Consider the following 26,356-nt stretch of genomic DNA (forward strand, 5'->3'; position numbering starts at 1 on the left):
GTACAGAATTTTGAAAATAAGGATAAACCCAGTAATAACTTAAAAATGGCCTCTAATCTCACCTGGAGATACAGTTGTAAGGTTTGAAATTGAGAATTACAAGTCCTCTCATGTTTTTCTTCTTTTTCAAGTACGTTTTGGTTACTGAGTCCCTCAAATTCCCATATGAATAGTAGCAGCAGCTAGTCAGTTACTGCAGAGGAGCCCGCTGGGATTGTGATCGAGACCACGTTGAGTATACAGATCGCTCTGCGGAGCTCTGCCATCCCAAGAGCGCTGTCATCTGATCCAGGAATGTGCGTGGTGTGTCTGTCCAGGTATTTAGGTCTTCTTTAATTTTTTTCAACCATGCGTACAGTTTACATAGTATTATTTTACCTTATTTTTTTGCCTTTATACTGAGTACAATTGTGCAAGGTACTAGGATCAGAATTGTATTATAGCCCCGCCACTTGCTGCCACCATGGACGCTGCACTCTTGCTTTGCCCTGTGTAAAATCTTGCACAAAATAGGACCTAAGTAACTCTCTCTTGAATGAATGATTATATGATTGCTGGATGATGCTGGAGAGTCCTTGTGATGATGTCTTTTTCCCAGACTTTCCCCTCTTCTTAACTATGCCTTTTCTCTTCCTTTCCTCCAACCTGGGTTTCAGCCTACCTGTGGCATTGATTTTCCCTGAGTGTGGACTCTTCCTTTCACTAGTTCACGATAATGTTTCATGCGGGCTATGAAAACTTGCTAGATGTCAAGAAATAGCAAATTCACTGCATGCTAGTATTTTTAGTCTGTGGTATTATATTATCCATTGAAATTAAATCAGGCTGACCCCCTGAGCCCTCCCCTGAGCTCTTTTCTCCTTCCTACGGGTGATACTTCTCTGGTTGCTGTCTGTGCCCTTCCCCCAGACTTGGTTTTGGAGTTGAGTAAGTCACCATCAGTGGAGCTCTCTCTTTAAAAATGAAGAGAACATTTGCTCCTTCTTCCTGGTTGGGGACTGGATGAGATGTGGTAACAGATAAAGAATGGAGCCCCATCTCATTCTGACCCTCGCTCTTTCCGTTCCTTTCTCCAGGGGAAAAGAGTACAATTCAAAAATATAAAGATTGTGAGCTAATGAGATAGACAAGACAACCGAACATTTGTTAAATATCCTTTCATGCCGGAAACAAATGTATTATACACACAAAAAGCACACAAATCACGGTAGTACTGCGGTTACAAACGTGGGTCCGAGTTCGAGTCCTGCTCTGGAGTGACCAGTCCTGTGAGATGGAGAACTGGTAGGTCGGCTTAGCCTCTCCTGGACTTGTTTTCTGTCCTGCAGAGATGGGGCTCGCTAGGCGTCCCTCTCCTGTAGAGGTGCTGTGGGGTGTAAATGGCACGCGTGGGCAGCCAGAACACAGCTGCTCATTCCTCGTAAGGGCAGGATAGCATCGCTTTTGCGGTGACAACTTTATGACCGTCCCGTGTAGACTCTTAGTGCTCCGAAGGGATGCCTTGTGGTTTGGAGATGGGATTCTCACTTCTGTAAATACCCAAGGATTTTGTTGTTGGGCCGTGCTGATTTGAATCTATTCTTTAGAAAGTACATATTGTAGATATATTTTTCAAGCATGCATGCTTTTTTCTTTTATTATTTATAGTTCTACCCTCTCATCTCTTGGTGTGACTTTTCATGGAATCCAGGAAACAGTCCTAAGCCACCTGCCTCTTCACACTTCTCCGTGGTGGTTTTCTTCCCTGACTAGAAGAGGGTTCTGCATAGGAAATTTTCTTTGTTCCCCTTTTCTTGGAGTCACTCTGTCTCCCCAACTCTCACCTGTCCATCTGTCCATTTCTCTACCCACTGATTCTTCTGACATGTTCCAAAAAGCATTTCAGGCAGCTTACAGAAGAACAGATACCAAATAAACAGGTGAGGAAATGGGGCCAAGTTCAGACAGTGAGGCTAGGAGGCGAGCCTGTGTGGGAGATGCAGGCGTGAGACACACGCCTCAGCCCTGTGACTTATAAGATCGACAACAACAGTGTGCCTGAGGCTCCCAGCAGACACAGGGAAACAGGGTTTGTGGGAGATGCTCACTGGCTGTGAAATAAATAAGTGGCTTAGGAGATGCCCAGCCTTTCCAGCTACTAAGGCTTAGGAGAATATTTTGAGTTTCTTCCAAAATCAGAGTATTGCATCTTTTCTTTTTTCAGAGATCTATGTATAGTTTTTTACATTCTATACCTGGAAATTTCTCCAAAACTGCTTCCCACGTGAGTCCCATGGCTCGGGAATGGGGTGGTTCTGCTCATTGACGGGGGTTGGCCAGAAACAGAAAATGACAGCCTCAAAGGAACCTGGGATTTGTCAGTTATGTTTTGTCAGTGCTGTAGATTTCAGAAAACGCTTTCACCGTTTCTCTCCATCTGAGGTGGCAGCGTGCTCTCTTAGCAGCATCAGGAGCTCAGGACCGCGGGATGGTGGGGGCTGACTGCACTGCTATCAAGACAGCTGTGCCAGTCACTGCAGGCGTGGTGATTTTACATAGTGCATTTCATGTTCTTTAATAGGTTTCAACAGGTAGTTAATTAACTGAGTTAATTAACATTTAAAAAATATGATGCTTTGTTGAAAAGACAGTTATAGGCAGAATATAAGTTGTGAACACTTTAAAAACGGTTTCATTACTGAAATTTTAGTAGGGAAGATTTAGTTTATCTTATTTACACCTCTCTTCAAAAGTAACAAAGAAACAAGACAGAAAAAGCAGAGGATGATTTCTGTTCTTCCTCTCGGCTTGCAGGTGCCCTCACCTCCAGTGGCATCCATCCAGACACCAGCACTGACACTGGCCGTGCTCAGAACTGCCTCAGCCCTGAAGACACAACTGACAAATAGAAGGGGGCCACGCCCTGTGACAGCAGGTGCTCTCACTTTGTGGGTCCTTATGTAACTGCGCAGTGTTATTCAGGATCGCCCGTTCTACACTGTGTGACGCTGCTGCCGTGTCTCCTAGTTATTTCTGTAAGTACTCGTGTATTTTTTTCAATGTGTGGTACTAGACATCTAAAAATGCTTTTTTCAGATGAAAAATAATGTGTATTTAATATAATAAGTCTTAAAAAAAGGGACAAAAGGGTCTATCCTGGTCCCACTACTCAGAGATAATAATTAACACTTTAACATCTATTTTCTGTTCTTTTCATCAGTGTGTATTACGTCTGTCATAAAAACGAGCGAGCACTCTGTGCCTGTTTACTTTGTGGAGACCTCCATTTTTCATTCGGCTTATTACACTTTTTTCTACAGTATTCTCTCTCCCCTGGCATGATTTTTAATGACTAGTATAGCATTCTGTCTTGTGGAGGCAACGTCCATTTTACTTCGGACTTAAATAACCTTTTAAATTCCAAGTATATTTAACTGAAATACTGAAAAGAGAACTGTGGTGGTACCAAAAGGCCCATACATCCCTTCCCCTTTTTTTCCTGAGAGTAAAAACTGCTGACAATGTGGTGTATATATTTCATGACCTTTATGCCTGTCATATATATATACACATACATACATACATGTATATGAGAAATCTATGTATACGTGTGTGTATATATGCTTTATTGAAAAATAAGGCCATACTATATGTTTTGTGCAGCTCGGTTTATTCACTGAGGTGTATATCATAGACGTCCTCCCACTCCAGACTCACCCGGTCCTTTCAGATAGAGTAGAGGGGTCTCCTGATGTGCAGTAGATTTGGTCTCTTGTGTAAGGACACCTTTGGTGGGAGAGTACTGTGGACAAGGCCTTGGACCACGCCAAAACGCCTGCCCCTTAGTGCCCACAGTTCGCCTTCATTTACCGCATCATTGTCTTGATGGTGGATACTTAAGTTTTCTCCATTTTCCACTGTCAGAAAGGGTGTTTGACTGGCGTCCTTCTTGTACAAACATTCCTGTGATCTTGTATGAGTATTCCTTTAGTTAAGGTTTCTGGAAATTTAGTCCCTGGATGTGACAATTACATACATCACAGGCTCCTTTCAAGTGACTCTAGAAATTCCTTCTCCTGCGGGGAATGAAAAGATGTAGAATAACTTATGTAACCAATTCTCTATCGCTGGATATGATTTCACTTCAGCTTTTCTTCCCACCATTGTAAACAGTGCTTTGTAAATGCTCTGATGAGTACATCTTTTTGAACTGATTTTTTTTCTAAACGAAACTATTCCTAAAATGGAGTTCAGTCTGTGTGTACACACATTTTTCAGAGTTTACATATCCATTGACACGTCATCCTCCAAAAAGATCGCTCAGTTTGTTCTCTCAAAGATGGACACTACCTAGAATATTTTTTAAAAACATTTGCCAATATGATGAGCAAAATTGCTTTTTCATTGTTTTAGTTTGCACTTGATGACCAGTGAGGTATTGAGCATTTTTCACTCATTAGCCATCTGACTTTTAAAAGGTGAATGATCCCTTTTGTCTTTTGCACACATTTAAGTGAGGGAGCTTCTTGTTGCTTTGTGACAGCTCTTTGTATGTTATGAACATTAACCCCTTGTCTTCATTAACATGTATCACAGAGATTTTTCTTGTCATTTCTTGCCTTTCATTTTGTTCAGTAGGTTTATTTTTGTTGTGGCCGAAAATAATCTTAAGACAGTAAATGTCTTCTTTTTGGGTTTTATCCTTGATAGTATTCTTAGAAATATTTTCTTATAATGGTATATATCTCCTCTGTAGGATTTTTTAATCTCTATGATGGAGATGATAATACTACTTTTTATAGTGAGGAGAAGTTGAATTACTATAAGCAAAGATTTGTATTTGCTGTTATTAGTACTTTCTAATATTTACATCACTATCTGTAATTTTTCTTGTGGTTATTATGACTGGAATAGAATTTGTTTTTTCCAGGTGATTCTCTGATTGTCCCAAGACAATTATTGAATTCATACTTTGCTCTTTGATTTGAAATCCCAACTGTACAAAATATTTATGTACACTAGAGTCTCTTTTTGAGCTCATGGTTTATTTCTGTCAGTCTTACTTTCTTACTCCAGTGCTATATCTTACATATTGTAAAAATTTATTTAATATCTGACAGTGCGATTTTTTTTATTCTTTTTTCCATCCCCAATTTTCTTGTCTAGTATTATGAGTTTATTATTCCTGAAGAGTTCCAAAATATTTTGTTCAAGTTAAAAAAAAACAGATAAGAGCTGTCATGGGAATTTTTAGTAAGTTTTGAATTATTCTTAGGAGAACGTTCATCTTTACAAAACTGCTTTCCTCCATACAATATGTTGATGTCTCTGCATTCACACTTATTACTTTACCCCTCAGTACAGTCCTGTGTTTCTCCATGTACAACATGGGCATTGTTTTTGAGTTTATTCCAGATTATTGTTGAAGTTTTTGTTAATTTTGTAAGTGAGAATTTTTTGCTATTATATTTTTTAACTGTTAAAACTGACACCTAGGAAGGCAGATTCAATTTGTAAATACTCACTTTGTAACTTGTCATTTAAAATTGTAAGTATTAAGTACTTGTTACAGAATAGTTTCTTTTCTGTTTTTAAAAATTTGTTTCCAAGATTCTCAAAATGGTCATAGCTAAGTAGTATAGGTGGGGAGACAGATGGAGAGAGGTAGTGTGGCTCATGTACAAACTGTGAGCACTTTCATGGCTGCCTTTATGCTGGAAAAACCGCTGAAGAGCCCAGGTAAGAACAGGGGTGGCTTTGTACGCACTTGAAAGCCAGCTTTCCTGCCTGTATGGAGAAGCCTGGTGAGTGAGGCAGATATATGATCAAGGTCGAATGGAGGTTATTGGCTGCACAGAGCACTGTGTCTGTGAGAACAGGATACCATCGCCATGGGAAATGCTTGGTGCCAGGAACAATGCAGGGAGCTGGGAAGCCTGTCTGTTAAGGATTTTCCAGCCCTGGGAGTGGGAAGATCAGACTCTCCATTCAGATCTGAGTTTGAATTCATCCTCTTTAGTTTACTGGTCCTCTGACTTTTCTCAAGTTATACATCCTCTTTGAACTCCTGTTTTCTTGTCTCTCAAAACAGGAGAATTACGGCCTGCTGCTAGAGTGTTTGATCAGGGTAAATAATTTGTGTCTATAAGATGCCATGTACAGTCACAATCTCAGTGAGAAATGGGCTGTCGCCTCTTCTTCTGCAACTCAGTGCTTGATGAGACATGGGGGAAAGCCAGTCCCTAATTTGTGTGTGATGCAAGTAGGAACAAAATTAAAGTCTTCCCTTTCCCTAGTAGTATTCTTACTCCTTTGCTTCATTTACTTCTTTCCTCCTTTCCTTTCCCCTTTCCCCTCCTCCATCAAAAGATCCTGGGACTCTCTCAGAACACTAGATTCAAGTTACTTTAAAGGTTGGCTCATCCTCATGAAATGACAGTAACATAAAAAAAATCTGTACACATCCCAGAATGCATTGTATTTGATTTACACACACACACGCATGCACAAAAACACACACACAATCAGGCTACCTCCCACTTGCAGAGGGTGAAGGAACACTTTTTCTGAGTTTTCATTCACTGAGCGTGAGAACAAAGTCTCTTACGCAGACTTTCACCAGCCTTCGTGCATGGTGTTTTTAATTGGATTTCTGCTTTTTGGCCATAGATATAGTATCCTAATAGAAGAGAGAAAGTGAAGACATAGACATTCTGCTGAGATATTGGTGTCATCATATTTGAGTTGGAAAGGGCTTAACACAGCATAGAGTCATAACTTTTTATGGGTGAGAATCCATGATGGTGTAACTTGGACAAGAACCTGGGTCTTCTGCCATCTTGTCCATGTGGGTGAAAAGGCAACTGGGTGGGGGATGGCAGGGATCTTTCTTGCTTGAGTTCCATGGTCTTGCTAGTTTTCATTGCTCAGCTGCCTTTAGTTTATGTCCATGAGGCCTCTCATGGGAAGGTCACTCTGTCCTGATAGATTGTTTCTTATCAGCAAAAAGCTCTGGACCCACTCATATTTCCCAGAGTTTTCTGCTGACCTGCTGACACTTTATATAAATGAGACCAAGAAACTACTGAATATAAAATCCTTATTGTTATCGTTTACCCTCGAGTTCCATAGGAATGGGGTGCTGTCTCAGGCTGTCTAATGCTAGATCTGAAAAAAGATAGGGTGATAGGCTGTGCTGCTGGACCTCCACAGTCGAAGGGGATGTCCACCTTAGTTTTTAGAATCAGGCAGATGAGTTCAAATATTGCCTTTACCAGTAATTATCTTTGTGACTTGGGGGAGAAACTGTACTTTTTTGTGTCCAATTTTCTTTGTTTGTAAATAAGTTCAGTATTTATTTTAAGGTTTCAGTTTTAGAATTGAATGAGCTAATTCCCTCATTTATACCTAAAATAGTGATCACGTGGTTCTATGCTGGTGCTTTGGAGGTTGATTACTATGGGACTCGGCAGTGAGAATGGGGGTGGTGGACCCCTGGATAATAGAGCTTATATTCCAGGATATGCTTGTAAAAGACTGGATGTGCAGTGGATTTTTAGTAAATATCCACTCCTTTCCTACTCTGCTTTGATTGTGTATATATCTTTATACTAATATATGAACAATTTTTATTGCAATTTAAATATCTTTGTAGTATTTACAATATGTAGCTATAAAAAATACGTGAAATAAAATGATTTGACTTTTATTTTCTTTTCAATAAGCAAAACAAAATAAAATAGAAAACAACAAAGTTTTGAAGGAGTAGAAATAATTTTATTTCCATGGAATCAATTCCGAATAATAGGTTTTTTGGTCGTGTTCTTAAACAGCATATAAAATTGATTGGTTGTGACATACTGGAAATGAGGAAACAGTGGAGACATACTACCTCTAATGCAGTCATTTATTTACCAAGTCCAAACTCGTTCTGCTTGCTGCATGACAGGCCAATAAATCAGGAGATGAGCTTTTGGAGTAAGGAGTAATGACTTTATTTGAAAAGCTGGCAGACTCAGAAGATGGCATACTGATATCCAGGAGAACTCTCTTCCCCAAGTCAGAATTCAGTCTCCTTTTATACTAAAAAGTGGTGGGGGTGTGGTTGGTTGTTGCAAACTTCTTGCTGTACGAATTGATTTCCTTGGAATCCTTTGTTCTTGCAGGTGTCCATGTGGGTCAAATCATGGCGCCCCTGTAAAACCTCAAAAAAAACAAAGTTTATTTTTATTTTGCAACTTGCCATCTCTACATAAGTGTAGAAGAGCTAACATCCTTAAAGATCAGAGCCCGCAGAATAGGCCCTCCTGGATATTTCAGGCTAAAGGCAACTTTCTTTTACAAAAGGTGCAGAGATAACAAGTCTTAGCCTAGAAAACAGGGTACAGGTTTAAAGCCAAATGAACACATCTAACATGGAGTCAAATTTGTTCTTTTCTATTACAATTTCTTTTTCCACCTCATAGATAATTTTAGTAAGAAACATGAGCAATTTTTTTACTTTTGCTTCTTAATAACGGATAAGTGGCCCAACTAAAGTTTTGTGAACAGGGATGCTGTGCGGGCATAGGGGTCACAGCAAACTCTTGTTGGGGGTGGTCGACCCTGCAACATGTCTGATGCCTTGTGAGTGTTGGTGAGGGTCCCCCTAACCAGGGGCTCTCTTCAGGAACCACCATGTGGGTATTGAACCCTGGAGACTTCTTTTTCAGCTGTAGGAAATTTTTTTAGATGCTGTGATGAAAAAATCACTACAGCTGGGGATAATCAGGGAATAAAGGAAGGGGAAAAGGGCTTGGAGTAGTGTAGAAGAGGACAGAAGATCAGGGAGCCTGGGGGCTTGGGGGCAGGGCCACGGGAGAGAGAGTAGCAGAGGTGGGGAGGGGCCTGGCTCCAGAACCAGCTCCTGCACCTTTCCCTGCACCCAAGCCTCACAGCTTTTAATTGGGCCCAAGACTCTTTCCTGTCTGGATGTCACCCTGGGCAGAACGTTGAGAATCGAAGGTAAGGGGTGGGCAGCACTCACCTAGGGGGTCACTGAGGACTTTGGTCAAGTCCACAGTGCCTTTTCTAGTCATGTGTCTTCACTTGTTCTTTATCTCAGGATCTGAGAAGCAGGAGCAGGGAAATCAGGGAGAGATCCAGGAAGACATTTGACTCTGTTAAGAGACGACAGTCACAGCGACACGGGGAGCGAGGACACTTGCAGCAAAGTAAAATGACTTCACAAATATTGCATCAGAGCTGCAGGTGTGAGAGAGCCTAAGCCTGTCTCAGAGTGCAGGGGACAAGAGGAAAGGAATGGTAAAATTAACACTGACAATTGAAATTTTGTTAAATAGCCTGCTAATATTAATTGTATCAAATGAATGTATGCAGGTGTATTTCTATGATCATTTATAGGTACACACAACCCCACCAGCCCCTCTTTCTCCCATCGGGGATGGGTTTTCTCAAGCACAGTGCCCCTCCTGGTTGAGTGGGCCACGCTGCGGGTCCTCGCCTGGGGCCAGGCTGCTGCAGGGCACTGAGTCCCCGAGGCACGGCCTGGGAGACATGACAGGAACATCTCTGCTCATAACTGAGAGCCTCCGTTTCCCCCTGCAGTGTAAGAATGCCGGTGACTCAGTTAGAAGCATGCATCCAACCCGTCCTTCCATGTCATCACCATCTAGAATCGGTGCCTGAATCTTCTGAATTTCTCCAGAATGTGGTTTAAAATCACCTTCGACAATTGAGTGTGTGTCCTCTTACAAGTGGAGGAATTGCTGCCATTTCCCTGGAACTTACTCACCACTAGTCCATCTGATTTTTCTGTGCTAGGATTCAGTATGGCCTGCTAAAAATTCTGCAGTCAGATCTTGAAACACTGATGAAGAGGATTATTTATTTTATTTCTTTATATGATAGTGTTTTACTTTCAAAATTCAGAGTTTTCGGTTCTTTCAAAAATTTTTTTGGGGGTTGGAGAATCAACGTTTCTCTTACCATCTTTGTGACTTGTTGCTATATGCCTCTCACCTGTCTTCTGTCACTTGTGAGGCAGTTCCATTTGTGACCCTGTCCGGTTTGTTCATGTTATAAAATATAAAGTCTGTAAAAGTACAGTCCCTTTTACTCCGAAGACATTCCACAAGTACTACTTAAATCTGGGTGTGGTTTTTAGAAGACAGAATCATTAGAACATGTACTTGCAGGTTGCTAGTGCAAAATCCCCAAATCAATAGTCTAGCTCAACATCTAAAATCTTTCTAATCTACCTTGGATTTGTATGGATAAGTGAAGCAGTTTGCTAAGAAATCAAGACCAGGTTTAGAATACAGGCTGGTGTAGCTCAGCAGGTCCTCCCATGCTGATGCTCTGCCAGAGGGTGGGGCCAAGGGGAGAGGGCGTGTCCTGCCCTTCCTGAGCTGACAGTTTGACGGCAAAGACCTTCACCAGGTGAAGAACTGGGAGTTTCTTCTAAGAAGAGTGGGTTTGAAAAGAGTCCTACAAGCGCGGGAGTGACACAATCCCATTTGTCTCAAGTAGGGGAGAGCGGCTTTAGGGCCACTTGGGAGACTCGTGAGTCCAGGAGTGCAGTGTTGGTGGCTTCCACTTGAGCGGTGAGACGGTTAGTGTGTTAAAGCGAACAGATTGAAGACATGTTTCGATGGTAAATAAGAAAGGATGAATGCTGTCTGTGAAGTTAGAATGGAGTAAGGCCCAGGTTTCTGGGTGGATTAATGAGGTAAATGATAGTCCTGCTGTGCTGTGATGAGGGAAACCTGCAGAGGGAATTCTGGGGAAAATCTGATGAGTTCAGCTGTGGGTAAATGAAAGGCTGTTAGATGTGTGGACTGGGAGCTCTGGTGAGATCCAGTAGTGAGTAGGGGGAGGGGAGAGAGTCTTCCAAATCATTTTGTCTTGTGAACATACAAATAAGGATGAGCAATGACACACTTAACACCTCTATATTTTGGATTTAAAACCCAGTAACATTTTGCATTATTGACTGCAGAGGTTCTTAATTTTTTTAAGAGAAATAAAATAAATAGAAACAAAATAGTGGAGTTAATCAACATCTTAGATTTGATGTGTGTCCTTGTGTATATTTTGATACCTCATCTGTTTATAACTATAATCTACAAAAAGTTAACTTGCTTAGCATAAGAGTTAAACAGAGGGACGTGACACACACTGTTAGGGGTTGAAGCTGATCACCTTGGGCAAATTATGTCGCCTCTCTGTGCCTTAGTTGCATCTTCTGTGACTGCCCCTGGGCCCCTCATCACAGCTGATTTCCTAGACTTGATGTTGGGAGGGAGGCTGCTGAAGGGAGTAAGAAGTGGCAACTGCTAGGGATACTGAAGAGTGAGACAAAAGCAGATTAAAGCCTATAAACTTAGTACAAATACCCTCAAAAGAGAAAGAAACCTGCAGTGTTTTGAGCCACAGCGTAAGGAAAACAAAATCACGTGGACCCAATTCTCTTGAACATTTGAGTATTGTGGGTGGGAGGTTGTCATCAAAAAATTGTCGAGAAAAGGCCTTTTGGTTTCCCTTGACGTTTCCAGTAAGGGTGAGTTGCATAAGCAAAACCCCCCCCCCGGTTCACAGTGGAAGGTGCCTTTTTGTGCAAAACTGACCAAAGGTTGGAAACCAGTCTTCAGTGGTGCTGGTAAATGAAGAGACTTCTGGATTGGGTGGGGCACTTGCTGTGACTTCCAGGTGACCTGTTGGCTGGGGACTGTTAGGCGGGCAGTAGGTTTGCAGGGAGACCCGGGCATAATCCCTTGCTCTGAGGCTTCTGGTCTGACTGGCAAACCTGGGCACCCACAGTCCTAATGGGGCAGCTCGTGATGTGGCCTGGGACACCTGCTGTGCTGAGGGCGAGAAGAGGGTTTCCCTGAGGGGGTGTCCCTACAGAGAGTGGAAACGTCCTCCTGCAGGGGAGGAAGAGCCTCTGAGCAGGGTGCTGGATGCACAGGCAAGACCACCCTGAGCACGGAGGGTTTGGGAAGCCGGAAGTCATACAGTGGCACGAGCAGCCTTGTTCCTGAGAGACTGGAGGTAAAAGATGCTGAAAAGGCAGGCTAGGTTCAGACCCTGTGGTGGGTTATGAGTGACAGGAAAGGACTGGTCAGGCAGGCACGAGAGAACCCTGTGGGCATCCCAGCTGGGGCGTCACGCCAGAGGGAGGAGCAGAGTTATAGACTTTGCCACTTATTAGCTGTGTGACTTTGAGCAAGATCACCCCAGTTCTCTCTATATATATCTTCATCTGTAAAGTGACACAGTGACAAGCTAGTGTCATAAGAAGGCTTAGTTTAGCTCTGATCCTCTGTGTCCAGTCCTGTCAGTGCTGCCCTGTGAGGTTCTGCAGCGGCTGCTCTTACCCTGAGATGGGAGGGCGTAGAGGGACATTGTAGCACCCGAGGGCAGGATGGGTTTGCTTTAAAAGCAGACATGTTGCCGCCTGCAGCTGCAGACCTGCAGGCAGTTTGATTGATGGTCGTGGAGAGAACTTTGGAGGCCTTAGCATCGTCTTAAAACTTGTATTCACTTAGGGACCGGATTTGCCTTTGCTGATTAATGTTGAAGATTTGGGCTTCTGGCAAAGCTGTTTTCAGAGATGGGTATATACGTAACATATCGTATAAAATAAAATGATTTTCTTAACGTGTGGGACTTTGCAGTTGTTGGGAACAGCTCTGTTGCTCTGGTCTCCACGGAGGACACTAGGGGTCAGCAGAGCGTGCGGGAGGGCAGGCAACCCACAGTGCTTTTGCCGGCTGTTCTCCCCAGTAGGGCAGTCTGCTGAGTTGACTCTTCTCTGAGTTTGGTTACCAGATGAGCAGACAGCAAAGTAATGAGTTCTGGTGGGACTGTATAATGACAGGAAGAAAGAGGAACCAGTAGTTTTTCAGGACTAGAACACGCTTTTGGTTACTGATCCAGTGTATTCCATTACAGAAGTGATGAGTTGTGTCTATTCTGGGAGTTGATTGAAATAAACGTTCAGCCTAAAATTAAGAGTTGTGTTTCATTTGGCGGGAGGACTCAAGCCGGGATGACAGCCTCTCAGATCACTCTGAGGAACTGCTCCCAAGAGGTATGGGAAGAGCTAGGATATACAGGAGCTTTACAACAAAGACCAGGTAGTTGGAACAATAAAAGATTGCTTGTTATCTAAAGAAAGCCAGGTATCTCAAGTTCAAGTATTTAGTGGTTTTCTATGTATGGGAGGAAGCAAACATTTGGACTCACTGAATTCATACTTTAACAAGCACCTAGCTATATAGGGCAAGTATCCTGTCCTTTCTTATTCTGAGTCTGCTCAGAGGGCACCAATATGAGTGGCTGAGAGGCTGGGCTGCAGGCCTGTACTCGCTGGGGTGTGGCAGTGGCTGCTGATTGCTTGGCTTCAGGATTCTTTGTTTACTGACATGGTTGCAGTATTTTCTTTCACATTGTAGTACTTTCATTCACAGTGCTCCCCCTTGGTCCTAAATTCGACCAATATTTTGAGAGACGTTTCATGACCAATTTTGTCCCAGGGTGCTAGGATGGCTCATTCCTAGTTCAGGTGAAGTATCTTCTGAGCTGCCATTCAAGGTGTTAGTTTTTTATCAGACCCTGTTGATACTAAAAGTTCTCTGGATCTCCTGTCTTACTAGTCTATTATGATCCAGGAATTGTTTACCCTTCGTTGCTCATTACCATAACTAGAATCACACTATTACAATTATTTTACACAGAGTTATAAATTTTATCTATTCCTTCAAGATGTTTAGCCATCATCAATTTTGTAGGCCTAGTTACACATTGGGAAATGTAACAGACAACAATTTTATTATATAGATAGAATATAAGTAATTCAGCTAGTAACGTTTATAAAGTCATGAGTAAGAATTTAATAGTCGAGAAGTTATATTTTTGGGTTAAAATTTTCCTTGTGTTCCTGATTGAGTTTGAGTGATCTTATGCGAAATTTCATATTTATGGTCAGGGTCAGAGCAGGTATTAATTGGCCAGGTGAGGTCTCCCACCTTGTAAGATCAATAGTGGCCTAAACAGAACTATAATTTCTTTTTAGAATAACGTTTCTGAGGGCTATCTAGTTAGAGCCTTGGAGTAGGGAAACCCACCAAGGTAACACAGAAGTACTAGACATAGGTAATTTACCATAAACTTAGCAGCTGGAGTAGTTCATAATCAAAGGTAGGGGAAATTATCAAAGTAATTGGCATACAGGCCTGGTTCTGTGTCTTGGGTCTGCAGTCTTCTTCAGATGTTGACTTCTTCTCATCCTGACCTGGTAGATTCTTCTCCATTTGGGCATTGTTTTAAGGTGAGCAGTGCTCTATAGGCCAGTGCACTGCAGGGGCTGTTTCTGATAGGAAATGAATCTGAAAGTCCATTTCCTTCAGCTTTGGTGTGTATGGTCTTGTTAAGAGTACCTGATAAAGGGTCCTTCCATTCAGGTTGGAGACAGTTCTTTAAGTCATGCCTGTACCAGTATGTATATTCCCCTGGCTTCTGGTCATGGGGCATTGGATCTTTACCAAGGATAGATTACTGAGCCTCAGAAACAAACCTAGAGTGTTCTTTTCATAATTCAATTAAACTTTACAGCAATGTGACATAACAGCAAGGAATGATCTGGGAAATGTCTAAGTAAATATAGACCTCAATCAACAAAACTAGAAATTAATATCCACTAAAATATAATCTTTTTTCTCTCTAAAGTTACCCTCAGTTTTCTCAAATATAGTCAAATCAAGATTAATTTATTTACAAGCTAAGTCTGATTATTTGATTATATAGGCTTTTTTTAAATTGGCTGTGTTGGAACTTTTAATAAGGACTCTCAGGGTAGAATGTTAATAAGGTTTTCTTAGGCCCAGAATGCCTCGTCAAGGGCTTGTCATGGATTTCTGCCTTACAGATTTAGGTAAATTATTTTCTCTTTAAAATCCTTAAAATACTTTGAGATTGCTATATCTGTTAGGAGATGATCTTCCTCATTTGTCTGATAGAGCCACTGGGGACCTTAGAGTTTTTAGTCTCTTAAGGGATCAGATAGAGAGAAAAGATAACTGTTCCAAGTCTGCGTACATAAGTATAATTTATCAAATTTCTGTGAAACATAACTAGCTTGAGGAGAAGAGTTTCTTTATGTCTGGGAAACAGGTTAAAAGCCAGTAGTATTTCAGACAAAATCAAAAATTATAACCATATTCACCAGTTTACTCAGTCCCATGTAACTAATTCTTTTACTCAGAGTATCCATTAGACCTTTAAAATTACTTACCCAGTTTAGTTCAGTGCTATAATTTGAAATTCATTTGAAATCAATAAATCTCCTTGAAGAGAAAGCAATTTGCAAAATCATCAGAAGGAAACAATTAACTGTATATAAATGACAAGTGATTTAAAAGCATGGTTAAACAACGTTACACTATAATCGATAAAGAAAGCTGGTCACTATAACTAGAATTATGACTGGTAACATTTCAGATATACCAGAATTTTAGGGAATCCATATAATTTCTAGAATATCTATATTAATAATATTTTCTCATACAATATAACCTAGGAAGATCTATTATTCATTTGACAATACCATGTTATTTAACATGCCAAATGAAACTTACTACTTTAAAATCTCTCTTTGGGATGTTTCAGGGGCCCTCTGTAGCATCCCAAACTTAACTGGAGATTAAAAGAACTTTAATTAGAAATTGATATTTGGGGAGCTTGTTAAAAGTTTTCAGAACACTTGGTCAGATAAACATATAGATCACTGTAAAGTAGTTCTTTTTCATTAACAAGAAAATACGTTAAAGGTAAAAGCAGAACAGGTCAGTTATGTGGTATAAGAAGCTTTACAATTTGTTATTGAAAGTGGATTAACATTTTTAGAAAATTTTGTCATCTTAACAGAGAGAAAACCAAATCTAGTCTTCTACCAGATTACTTCTAAGATTCATTTACTTTGCCCAAGTTGATTCTAAACTTAGACAATTCCGACAACGTACAAAACCCTTTCCTCAGGGTTCCTCTTCCACAAGCGTTCCACAGCTTACTATACTCACATTAGTGTGTCCTTTATTTTCTCTTCCATTCAGAAGTAACCAGCTTCAGAAGAAAGTCACTATTTTTTATTAACAAAATATAATTACATTCATATATCTTCCTTTACACATTTATCTTACTTTCCTAGGATACTGAGATTATACCCTTAATAATAGAGATTATTTCAGGGTAGCACCAACCATTTATTAATATTTCTAAACACCTTTACTTTCTCTGTAAGGGTAAGTTAAATGTTAAATAATTCATATTACAATCTTATTTTATCTGAAAGTGTCATAGCTATTTAATAAACTCCTATCATTTAACTCAATTTAGCACAACTCTAGAATTTAAAGATACCAAACATTTAGAGAGTATCTTAACCATACATTTTAAAAATATATTTTAAAAATTTACCCAAAGCTCTCATCTCATTTGCATTTAATTTACTTAAAATTTTACTACACCACATTACTATTTTTTTTCTTGACAATTCTGCAACAGATATAACAGGATCTTATTTGACTTTCATTAAAACTAGGTACAGTAAAGGTATTGTACTTAATATTGATGACTTTAAAGATGTCTATATTAATTAGAACATACTTAAACTAAACAATACCAAGTGTAATCTTAATATTGAATATTTTCCAGTTCACGTAACTCTGAAAGTCAATTTGGTCAGTTTTTATTTTAAAAATACTTAATTTGTAAGCTCTTATTTTTTTTACGTCAAATAAGCAGAGATCTTTGACTTTGATTTTTTTTTTCAGCTGTAGAAATATCTCACATCTATAATGTGTACGCAGGCTTATAAACAGACAAAAGCTAGAGATCTCATAGGTTCACTTTAAAACTTACTTATAAGATAGGTATAATAATAGTTGGAGTAAGCTGAATTTGCTTGCTCAAATCACTAAGGCTTACTATTTATGAAACCGACATTTAAGATTTCTTGACAAATGCTGAAGGACACGTCAGAGTTATGAGTTCTAAAATGCCAAAAATTTCTTGGCCTTAAGTATTATCTCGTTGAGCTAATTAGGCTCATTCTAGGTCACTGTTTGCTGTATTTATATTTCTGATCTGCAAGAAAAAGACAGACGCTTCCAGTTCCCCAGAGAACTGCTCTGTCACGCAGATCCAATTGTATCTCCTTAATTGGCTTTTTTTTTGTATCAGTGAGAAGAGCTGTAAACAAAGAATTCCATGTTTTAAAACTTTAAGATTTACTTTAGCATGTCTTCCAAAGCTTGCATAAGGTATTTAGTGAGGTCTCTTTTCCTTGGGTTATAAGTTAAACCCAGGTTAAACCTCTTACTTTATTGTCTATTAGCCACTGAATATTAGTTTTTAATTTTACGTTATATTGGAAGGCTCACGAAACTCTATTGGTTTCCTTTACTTTGTTCAATTAATATTTTCTAAGGGACAGATATGTGCCCAGCCTTATAATACCAAGAAGGGGAAGCGTTTTTCCATTGAAATATATCTATCCCACAATATAATTAAGCAAATGTTTTATATAAAGCCCATTTAATATACCAATTTTACAAACTTTATCTCAATTTTATTAAATCTCGTACCTTTAATTTTTATATTTATTAGGTTTAATCAGTAATTCCTATTTCTAGAAGGAGTGTCAGAAGCTTTTTTTTGTGTGTGTGTGCATTGTATCTAATTATATAGAAAAGTCTCTGGGATTCCCAAGTTTCAGCCAAAGAGCTTAGGCCCTTCTCAATTTTCAATTTGATTAATAGGTCTGTTGTCCCAATCATTGATCAAGTATTTCAGTCTATAAATATGTATATTTTTAGCTCTATAAATACATATATTTTAAACTGTGCTAAAGCGGACTTGTTTGAACTTTAATGTAGGGGGGGAGTAGGTGATCTCTTTGGCCCTTTTTTTTTACTTTACATAGTGTAGTATCAAAACCTTGTATCTAAATCCAAAAATGTCCATTTTATTTATCTCATTCAAAATAACCATATAAAAATATTTATCCATTTGGGATAAGCCCCTTATCTTTATCTTTTTTGACATTTTTACAATCCTTTTTCCAGTTATTCAGCCTAATTAACATTAATTATTCTAAGTATTTATTAGCATCCCTAAAACCATTGATCAGAAAGGAAAAACACAAATGTAGGTTTTCAAACCAGTTTTTTTTTTTTTAACTAATTTCTTAGGTTAACCATTAGATATATTTTTCTACCTTTAAACTTGATTTTAATAGGTACCAATAAAACGGCTGTTTATAATGAGAGCTCTTTCAACTTTCACCAATTTAAAAGTTTTCCCAAATTAAAGGATCCATCATATGGCCATCAATTTATATATATATATATATAAAGTGATTTTAAACCAATAAGATGAAGAGGCTTTTCCACATGACAGTGGGGGTGTTGCTTAAATAAAATTCAAAAGTTTACTTTCCAAAAGCTAAAAGCCTTTGTGGTCCAGGCTGATGGAACAACGGTTAAGATGGCAAAATATCTGAAAATTGGTACAAAGGATTTTTGAGAATCCCAATTTATTTGCGTGGCCACAATATGTACACAATACTTGTACCTTTTGTATGACAGAGTCCAAGGTGTCGTTTAAAAAAAAAGAAACACATATATACATACATACACACACATAAAACACCCAGAGAAAGATAAAACATTTACATTTCAAGGACACAGGAAGAGAAATCCAAGTTCCCCCTAAATGGGATTTTGTTCTTATAAGCTCAGAATTCCAAAAAATATTTTATCAGGCCTGGTTAGTTACTTTCAGGGTGAGTTTTTTTTTCTAATTCCTAATGAATGTTGTGAGTTTTGTACGTATATAAACCTGGCTAGTGTATTAGTTGGAGGCTGGCAATCCGTCATTTCTTTTTCTTTTCTGTTCTGTGGGGTTTTTTTTTTAATTTTTTTTTGAAAGTTCTATTTCCCATTGTAAGGTCGGGTTCTCAGAATAAAATTGCTGGTAAGATTTCCCACAGGGACAACACTATGGCATGAAGTCTTTGCCTCTACCATTCCTGTAATTTTCTCCATCACCCAAGAAAGCTGTTACCAGCCAGGAGGAGGGTCCCATTTTTGGAGTTGAAAGGTTCCTCATAAGAGTTTTACTTCTATTCCGAAAAATTCAATGGAGGTAACCAAATCGAGGACAACATTAGACCAGCCTCTTACCTAACCACTTAGTCCTGAACCCAGTGTCTTACAACTGGGACCCACTCAGGACGTTTTCACTGGGTGAGTATTTTCCTGGTATGTTTCCACCAGCCCCACTTCAGACGTCTCCTCAAGGTGGGTGTTTCCTGTTATCTTTCAACCAGGCCCCACCCAGTATGTCTCCACTGGGTGGGTTATTCCCCCCCAGTATCTTTCAACTGGAGGGCCAGGTACCTGGATACACCACAAAATAAAACTCAGGATCATCAACCAATTTGGGAGATCCGAGAACCAGGAGAGACTCACCCAAATTCATCTGGATTCCCCAAGGAGGCAGATGGGCACAAAGTGCCAATGCTGGTACCAAGGCTCCGGTAACTCTGAGAGTTCAGCTGGAGAGAAGTCTGCTCTGGGTCCCTTCCTGGTGTCCAAAACTTTTGACTGAAATACATGTGCAGCCTAAAAGTTAAGAGTTATGTTTTATTTGGCGTGAGGACTCGAGCCGGGATGACAGACTCTCAGATCGCTCGGAGGGACTGTTCCCAAGTGGTTGAGGAGGAGCTAGGATATATAGGAGCTTTACAACAAAGACAAGGTTGTTGGAACAATAAAAGATTGCTTGTTATCTAAAGAAAGCCAGGTATCTCAAGTTCAAGAATTTAGTGCTTTTCCATGTATGGGAGGAAGCAAACATTTTGACTCACTGAATTCATTCTTTAGACAAGCACCTAGCTATCTAGGGCAAGTATCCTGTCCTTTCTTATTCTGAGTCTGCTCAGAGGGCACCGTTGTGAGTGGCTGTAGTGGCTGGGCTGCAGGCCTGTCTTCACTGGGGTGTGTTGGCAGCCACTGATGATTTGGTTTCAGCATTCTTTGTTTACTTACATGGTTGCAGTATTTTCATTCACACTGTAGTATTTTCGGTCACAGAATGATTATGGATAATCTGCAAACTTGGAAAGCAACCGAGATGGAATTACTTCAGGTACCTTCTAATTTAATAAGCAGTGTGCAAACATAAACATGGAGGAAGCATACAAAAGGATTTGGTGGTGTAGGGAAGGTGTTCTGCACATTACAGGAGAAGGCAGAATTCCTTTTCTTTGTGGGCAGGGACGTAAGCCCACCTTTCTTTTCTGTAGTGGTTCCTGAGAACAGTATATGGTAATTAATGAACATTGAGAAACGGTGGCAAACATTGCATTCAAGAGCTGGCCGGCTGCAAACTTGTGTATTGGACAGGTGGATTTCATAGGCAAGTGGTCAGGTGGATGGGAGAGAGATGGATCCCAGGCCTGGGCCCAGATTCAGGTTTAAATCGCCATTTCCTCACCATGGGGCCTTGGACTAGAATGTAACCTCTCCTAACCTGTTGGTGAATCTGTGAAATGGGCATGATAATATTGGTTTCTACCTGGGATTGTTGTAAGTTGTAAAGAGTATTATAGCACACATGAAGCACTTAACACACTGGCACTTAGCAGTGTTCACTGTGTGTGGACGTCCCGCTTCGCATGTGTCAGAGTCGTAAAGGCAGCATTTGTCTGTTGAGGATGCACTGGTAGCCCCTTGAATAGGTTGTGAATTTGGTTATTTCCTTTTGGTAAATCTGTGTGCCATGGGCAGTTATTTTCATGGACAGATGAGGAATCTCAGGGTAAAGAAGACTGTGTAATTTGCCCAAAGTCAGACCATAATTTTGGGTGCAGGGGCCTCAGTTCAGCATAGGCCCCTGGGCCTTCTGCCCTCTCCTTTCAGCACCTGAGCCAGATGTGTGCTCGGCTGTCTCCCAGCCCAGAATATCCAGCAGGGAGGAAGACATACCTGGCCCTGTGCTGCTTGAGCAAAACTCCGGGGTGGAGGCAGTTACAAAATGGATAAACATAAAAACAGATGACTGCAAACTGTGATCAGCTCTGAGAAGGAAAGGAACAGACCTCGCCGTGCAGCGCTGGGAGCTTTCCCGTCGGGGCTGCTCTGGGGGCGTTCATCTCAGCTAAACAAGCTCTGCTGCTGTACAAAGGCAGGAAGGCAGGGCACGTGTGACCAGGTAGACTGGGCCTCGTTAGTCATACTCATTCCCCATTAAGCGGCAGCTGTCATGGGCACTTACCTAGTAAACAGATGTTGGCCATAATCATCACGCACTTTGCTTGGTAGTTTTATTGGCCCCAACTTTGAGATGAGGTCATTGAAGCTGGGGAGTTTGCTGCATGCCCGTGATTACCGTGAAAATACCCCCACTGGTCTTTCAACCTAGACTGGCGTGGCTGTCATGCCCCAGCCCTGTGAATGGCATCGTGTAGCTTCTCCCAAGTGGCCCAAATGACTGATATTGATTTTCTTAAATCGTAGGAAATGGTATGTGGCAGTAGGAGAAAAAGGTAGTAAGAAATTGTTTGGAAAACTAGAAAAAAATTCAATTCTTCCCCAGCTGGGGGAGCGTAAGCTCTGTCACACACTCCACTCACTGCCTGTCACCTCCTCCCTGCCGACTCCGTGTTCAGAAGCCACTCTGAGCCTTTGAAGAACATTTTGCCTCATGACACTGTTGACTAGGACCTGCGACCTCTCTGTCCCTGGTTAACAGTCTATTCAAAGCCATTTAAATTTTATGCAGGCTCCTCCGCTCAGATGTAAGAATAGCCTCTTTAAACTTCTTGATGCAGCGCCTTAATGTTGATCTTGTGAAGGAAACCTAGTCAAAACCTGGGATGTATGCACATAGTGACCGTAAACTCAGCACTTTGTGAAGTTCAGAATCAGATGGGTGGGAGACTCAGGAAAGGCTTTTTAAGGTAGAAAGGGGAAAGTGAAAGGACGCAGGCTGTGTAAGACTGAAACATCTCGGTCCCAGCCAGCAAGGCACCTGCGTTCAGGATGGTGGGTGGAGAGTGCAGAGTTGTCACAAAGAAAGAAGTGGTGGGATGGGAGGGAGGACAGTTAGGTACTTTACTGGGGAGGGAAATAGTGGGCTGAACATTTCCTGGTTGAACAAGAGGACTGTGACATGATGTGCTTGTATTTTGGATAGAAGGGTTTTGTGGGGACAGGCCTAGGGAGAACGCTCTTTGGCTGGGGATTCAGCACGACAAAGAAACACAGAGAACCGGGCAGACCCCAGGGCCCCTGCTGGGGGAGAGGCTGCCCACCAATTTGAGCCCTTGGGGCTGCTTCTGTCCCTTAGCCGGGGCCTTAGAGCTCCCTTCACAACCCAGTCCTGTTGATACTAGAAAAAATAAGTGGGGCATGAGAAGGGCTGTGTCCCAGGCTTTGGTTGAGCCCCTTGGGTGTGCCCTGCCAGATGTGGGTACTTGGCTTCATGCAGGAAAGTATTCAAGGGCAAGCCACTGTTGAGTAAAGGTAGATTTATTCAGAGAGATTTGTTGAAAGGCAAGAGATATTCCACGATGTGTGGGGGTTTGATGCTCAGATTAAAAGTAGGTACACACTCCACAGAGTGTGGGCCTTCTCTGAAACGGGAGAGAGAGGTGTGACCCCTAGGCAGTGCTGTGTTGCTTGTATTCATGGGCTTGGTGGTTTCATATGCTAATAAGTAGAAGGACCAGCCTAAGGGCAAGGGGCTGGAATTCACAGGGAGTTGGCCATTTCACCCTTTGACCATTTTTATCTAGCCTTGGGACTGCCATGGTGCCTGGGGGCTTGTTATTCACCATGTTACTATTACAATGGGTGTGTAATGAAGCTCAAGATCTGCTAGAACTTAAATCTCTTCATCCTGAGCCTGAAGGCATATTGGGGGTTGAATCCTTCACCATTTTGATGTTAATTGCTTTGGCCTTCCTTGAATGGCTGTGCTCTGCCCCCTTCCATCCTGTCTCACTGTGATGACACAGAGAGAACAAAGGCCCGGCCCTGGCTGTGCTCCTGCATTTAACAGGGGGAGGGGTGGGGTAGGCTGAGGATGACTCTGGGTGGTGTGAAAGATGTTTCAGATTTTCCCACGTGGGACATGGGGACCTGCCAGCTGCACCGCAGATTTATCTCACGGGCATTATCGCTTGTGTCACTCATTTGTTTCTATTTTTCTTTTTTTTTTTTAAGTATTTAATCTAAATTTAATATCAGGTTTTTTTAGGAAACAAATTCCTCTTTTTATTTTCTTTGGGGCTCTTTTTGGGGGGGTAGGTAATTAGGTGTATTTATCTGTTAGTGGAGGCCCTGGGGCTTGAACCCAGACCCTGTGTATGCTATACACACGCTCTAACACTGAGCTCTACCACCCGCCCCTTCATCTTTTTCTTTTTGCTTTAGCTGCCAAAAATCTTACAGCTGAATTTCTAGTCGGCCTTTAACACTTACCCTGACTTCATGGCATCCATTCTTATGACTTTACCTCCCCCTGGTTTCATTTAAGTATTGAATCTCCATTTTCTTTTCACTCTCACTTTTGTCTTTTTGTTGTTATTGTTGTTAAGCTGTGTTTAAAAAATTGTTTAAATTCTCTTTTAGCAGGAGGCTGAAAGTAAATAAATATGTAAATAAACATCACACTTAAATGCTTTTATACATTCTAAGCTGTTTAGTAGTTACTTAAAAACTGGACTGATATTAAAGTTATAATATTTTTACATTATTTTTTAATTTTTTCAAAAGGTATAGCTGATTTACAATATATGTTTCAGGTGTACAATAGTTGCTCCATTTATAGTTATTGTAAAACATTGACTGTATTGCCTATGTTGTAAGATACATCCCTCTAGCGTGTTTATGTTACATGTAGCAGCTTGTATAAGAAAGTTGGGTAACACAGAGTCTGGGGCATTGCTGTGTCTGACTCAGGTTCCAGGTCACCCTGCCTGTCAGACCCCAGGCCCTCACAACTGTCTGCAGGGCAGCGAGTGGAGGCAGCTCTCATCAGCGCTGGTACCAACCTCTGAGTGGCAGTGACAGCAGTGACTGTCTGTGGACGTGCAAAGTGTTGTTCCAGGAGATTTACATGCATTTCTTCATTTATTATTTAAAGCCCTCCTGTGAGGGATCGTTTTATGTTTTTAATGACTAATACACTTTATTTTTAATTTAATAGACTTCAAACTTCCGGAAAATTTACAGGAGTATTACAATGAACACTTAGATACACTTCACCTAAAAGGGCAGTATTTGTCCTTTTGTGTCTGGCTTACTTCAGCATACTTTTTTAAGGTTCATCCATGTTGTAGCCTGAAACAGTAATTTATTCTTTTGGTTTAATAATATCTTTTTTCTTTTTCTTTTTTTTGTTTTTGGTCTATTTAAAAATAGTTTCATTGAAGTCTAGTCAGTTTATAATGTTGCATCAGTTTCTTGTTTACAGCACAACACTTCAGTTATATAGGAATATACATGTATTCATTTTCATATTCTTTTTCAACATAAGTTACTATAAGATATTAAACATATTTCCCTGTACTATACAGTATAAACTTGCTGTTTATTCTATACATAATCAGTATCTGCAAACCTTGAACTCACAAGTTATCCCTTCCCACACCGTCTCCCCTCTGGTAACCATAGTTTGGTTTCTATGTCTCTGTGTCTGTTTCTGCTCTGTAGATAAGTTTCTCTTTCTTTTTTTTTTTAAGATTCCACATATGAGCGATCTCATATGGTATTTTTCTTTCTCTTTCTGGCTTACTTCTCTTAGAATGACATTCTCCAGGTCCATTCATGTTACTGCAAATGGCATTATTTTATTATTTTTTTATGCCTACGTAGTAGTCTATGTTATAAATATACTGCAACCTCTTTATCCAGTCATCTGTCAGTGGACATTTAGGTTGTTTCCATGTCTTGGCTATTGTAAATAGTGCTGCTGTGAATATTTGGGGGAAGGTGTCTTTTTGAATTAGGGTTACTTCTGGATATATGCCCAGGAGTGGGATTGCTGGGTCATAGGGGAAGTAAATTTTTTGTCTTTTGGTGAATCTCCATACAGTTTTCCACAATGGCTCCACCAAACTTCATTCCTAGCACAGTGTAGGAGGGTTCCATTTTCTCCACAGCCTCTCCAGCATTTATTGTTTGTGAACTTCTGAATGATGGCTATTCTGACTGGTGTGAGGTGATACTTGATTGTAGTTTTGATTTGCATTTCTCTGATAATGATATTGAACATTTTTTCATGTGCCTATTGGCCATTTGTATGTTTTCATTGGAGAAAAGTTTCTTTAGCACTTCTGCCCATTTTTGGATTGAATTGTTTATTTTTCTTTCTTATGAAGTGTAAAAGCTGTTTATATATTCTGGGAATTAACCCCTTGACAGTCTCATTTAATGTAAATATTTTCTCCCATTCCATAGGCTGTCTTTTTGTTTTGCTTACTGTTTCCTTTGCTGTGAAAAAGCTTGAAAGTTTAATTAGACCCCACTTGTATATTTTTGCTTGTATTTCTATTGCTTGAGTAGACTGCTCTAGGAGAACATTGCTGAGATGCATGTCAGATGTTTTGCCTACGTTTTCTTCTAAGAGGTTTGTAGTGTTTTGTCTACATGTTTAAGTCTTTAAGCCATTTTGAATTTATTTTTGTGTGTGCTGTGAGGGAGTAGTCTAACTTCATTGATTTACATGCAGCTGTCCAGTTTTCCCTACACCATTTTCTGAAGAGGCTGTCTTTACTCCATTGTATGTTCTCACCTCCTTTGTCAAAGATTCAATGACCAAAAGTTTTTGGGACTATTCTTGATAATTTTTTTACCCATTCATTGATGGATGGACATTGTTTGTAACTTTTGGCTACTCTGAATGATACTGCTATGAATATTGATGTGCAAATTTTTGTGAGAATATGTTTTCATTCTGTTGGCTGTACAGTTGGCCCTCCATATCTGTAGTTTCCACTTCATGGATCCAGATGGCTGGTTGTAAAGGGACTCGAACATCCTTGGATTATGGAATCCAGGGTGGTGGGTTCCTGAAACCAATCCCCCGAGGATACTGAGGGATGACCCTATATGTAGGAGTAGAATTGCTGAGCCATATGATAACACTAAACTTTTGAGGAAACACCAGACTTTTCCAAAGAAGCTGCACCATTGCCCATTTCCAATGGCTGCATATTGAGGGTTCCCATTCCTCTGCCTCCTGACCGACAATTGTTATTGTCCGTGTTTTGATTATAACCATCCTAGTGGGTGTAAAATGAGATCTC

General features: G+C 40.5%; 1 long non-coding RNA gene across 6 annotated transcripts in view; it reads left to right on the top strand.

The window, feature by feature from the left end:
- LOC141579531 (uncharacterized) overlaps positions 1-26,356 on the top strand; it is a 112,799-nt gene that overhangs the window by 77,929 nt on the left and 8,514 nt on the right. For 4 of the 6 annotated variants that reach the window (XR_012511087.1, XR_012511080.1, XR_012511081.1 and 1 more), the window contains 4 exons: positions 132-317; positions 1,077-1,284; positions 2,204-2,263; positions 2,794-3,014. This is a non-coding gene — a long non-coding RNA (uncharacterized LOC141579531). The remainder of the gene's footprint in view (positions 1-131; positions 318-1,076; positions 1,285-2,203; positions 2,264-2,793; positions 3,015-26,356) is intronic. The other 2 variants (XR_012511073.1, XR_012511079.1) reach the window with 2 other exon arrangements.

This window comes from Camelus bactrianus, chromosome 2, assembly GCF_048773025.1.
Source record: "Camelus bactrianus isolate YW-2024 breed Bactrian camel chromosome 2, ASM4877302v1, whole genome shotgun sequence".
In the NCBI taxonomy this organism is placed as follows: Eukaryota; Metazoa; Chordata; class Mammalia; order Artiodactyla; family Camelidae; genus Camelus; species Camelus bactrianus.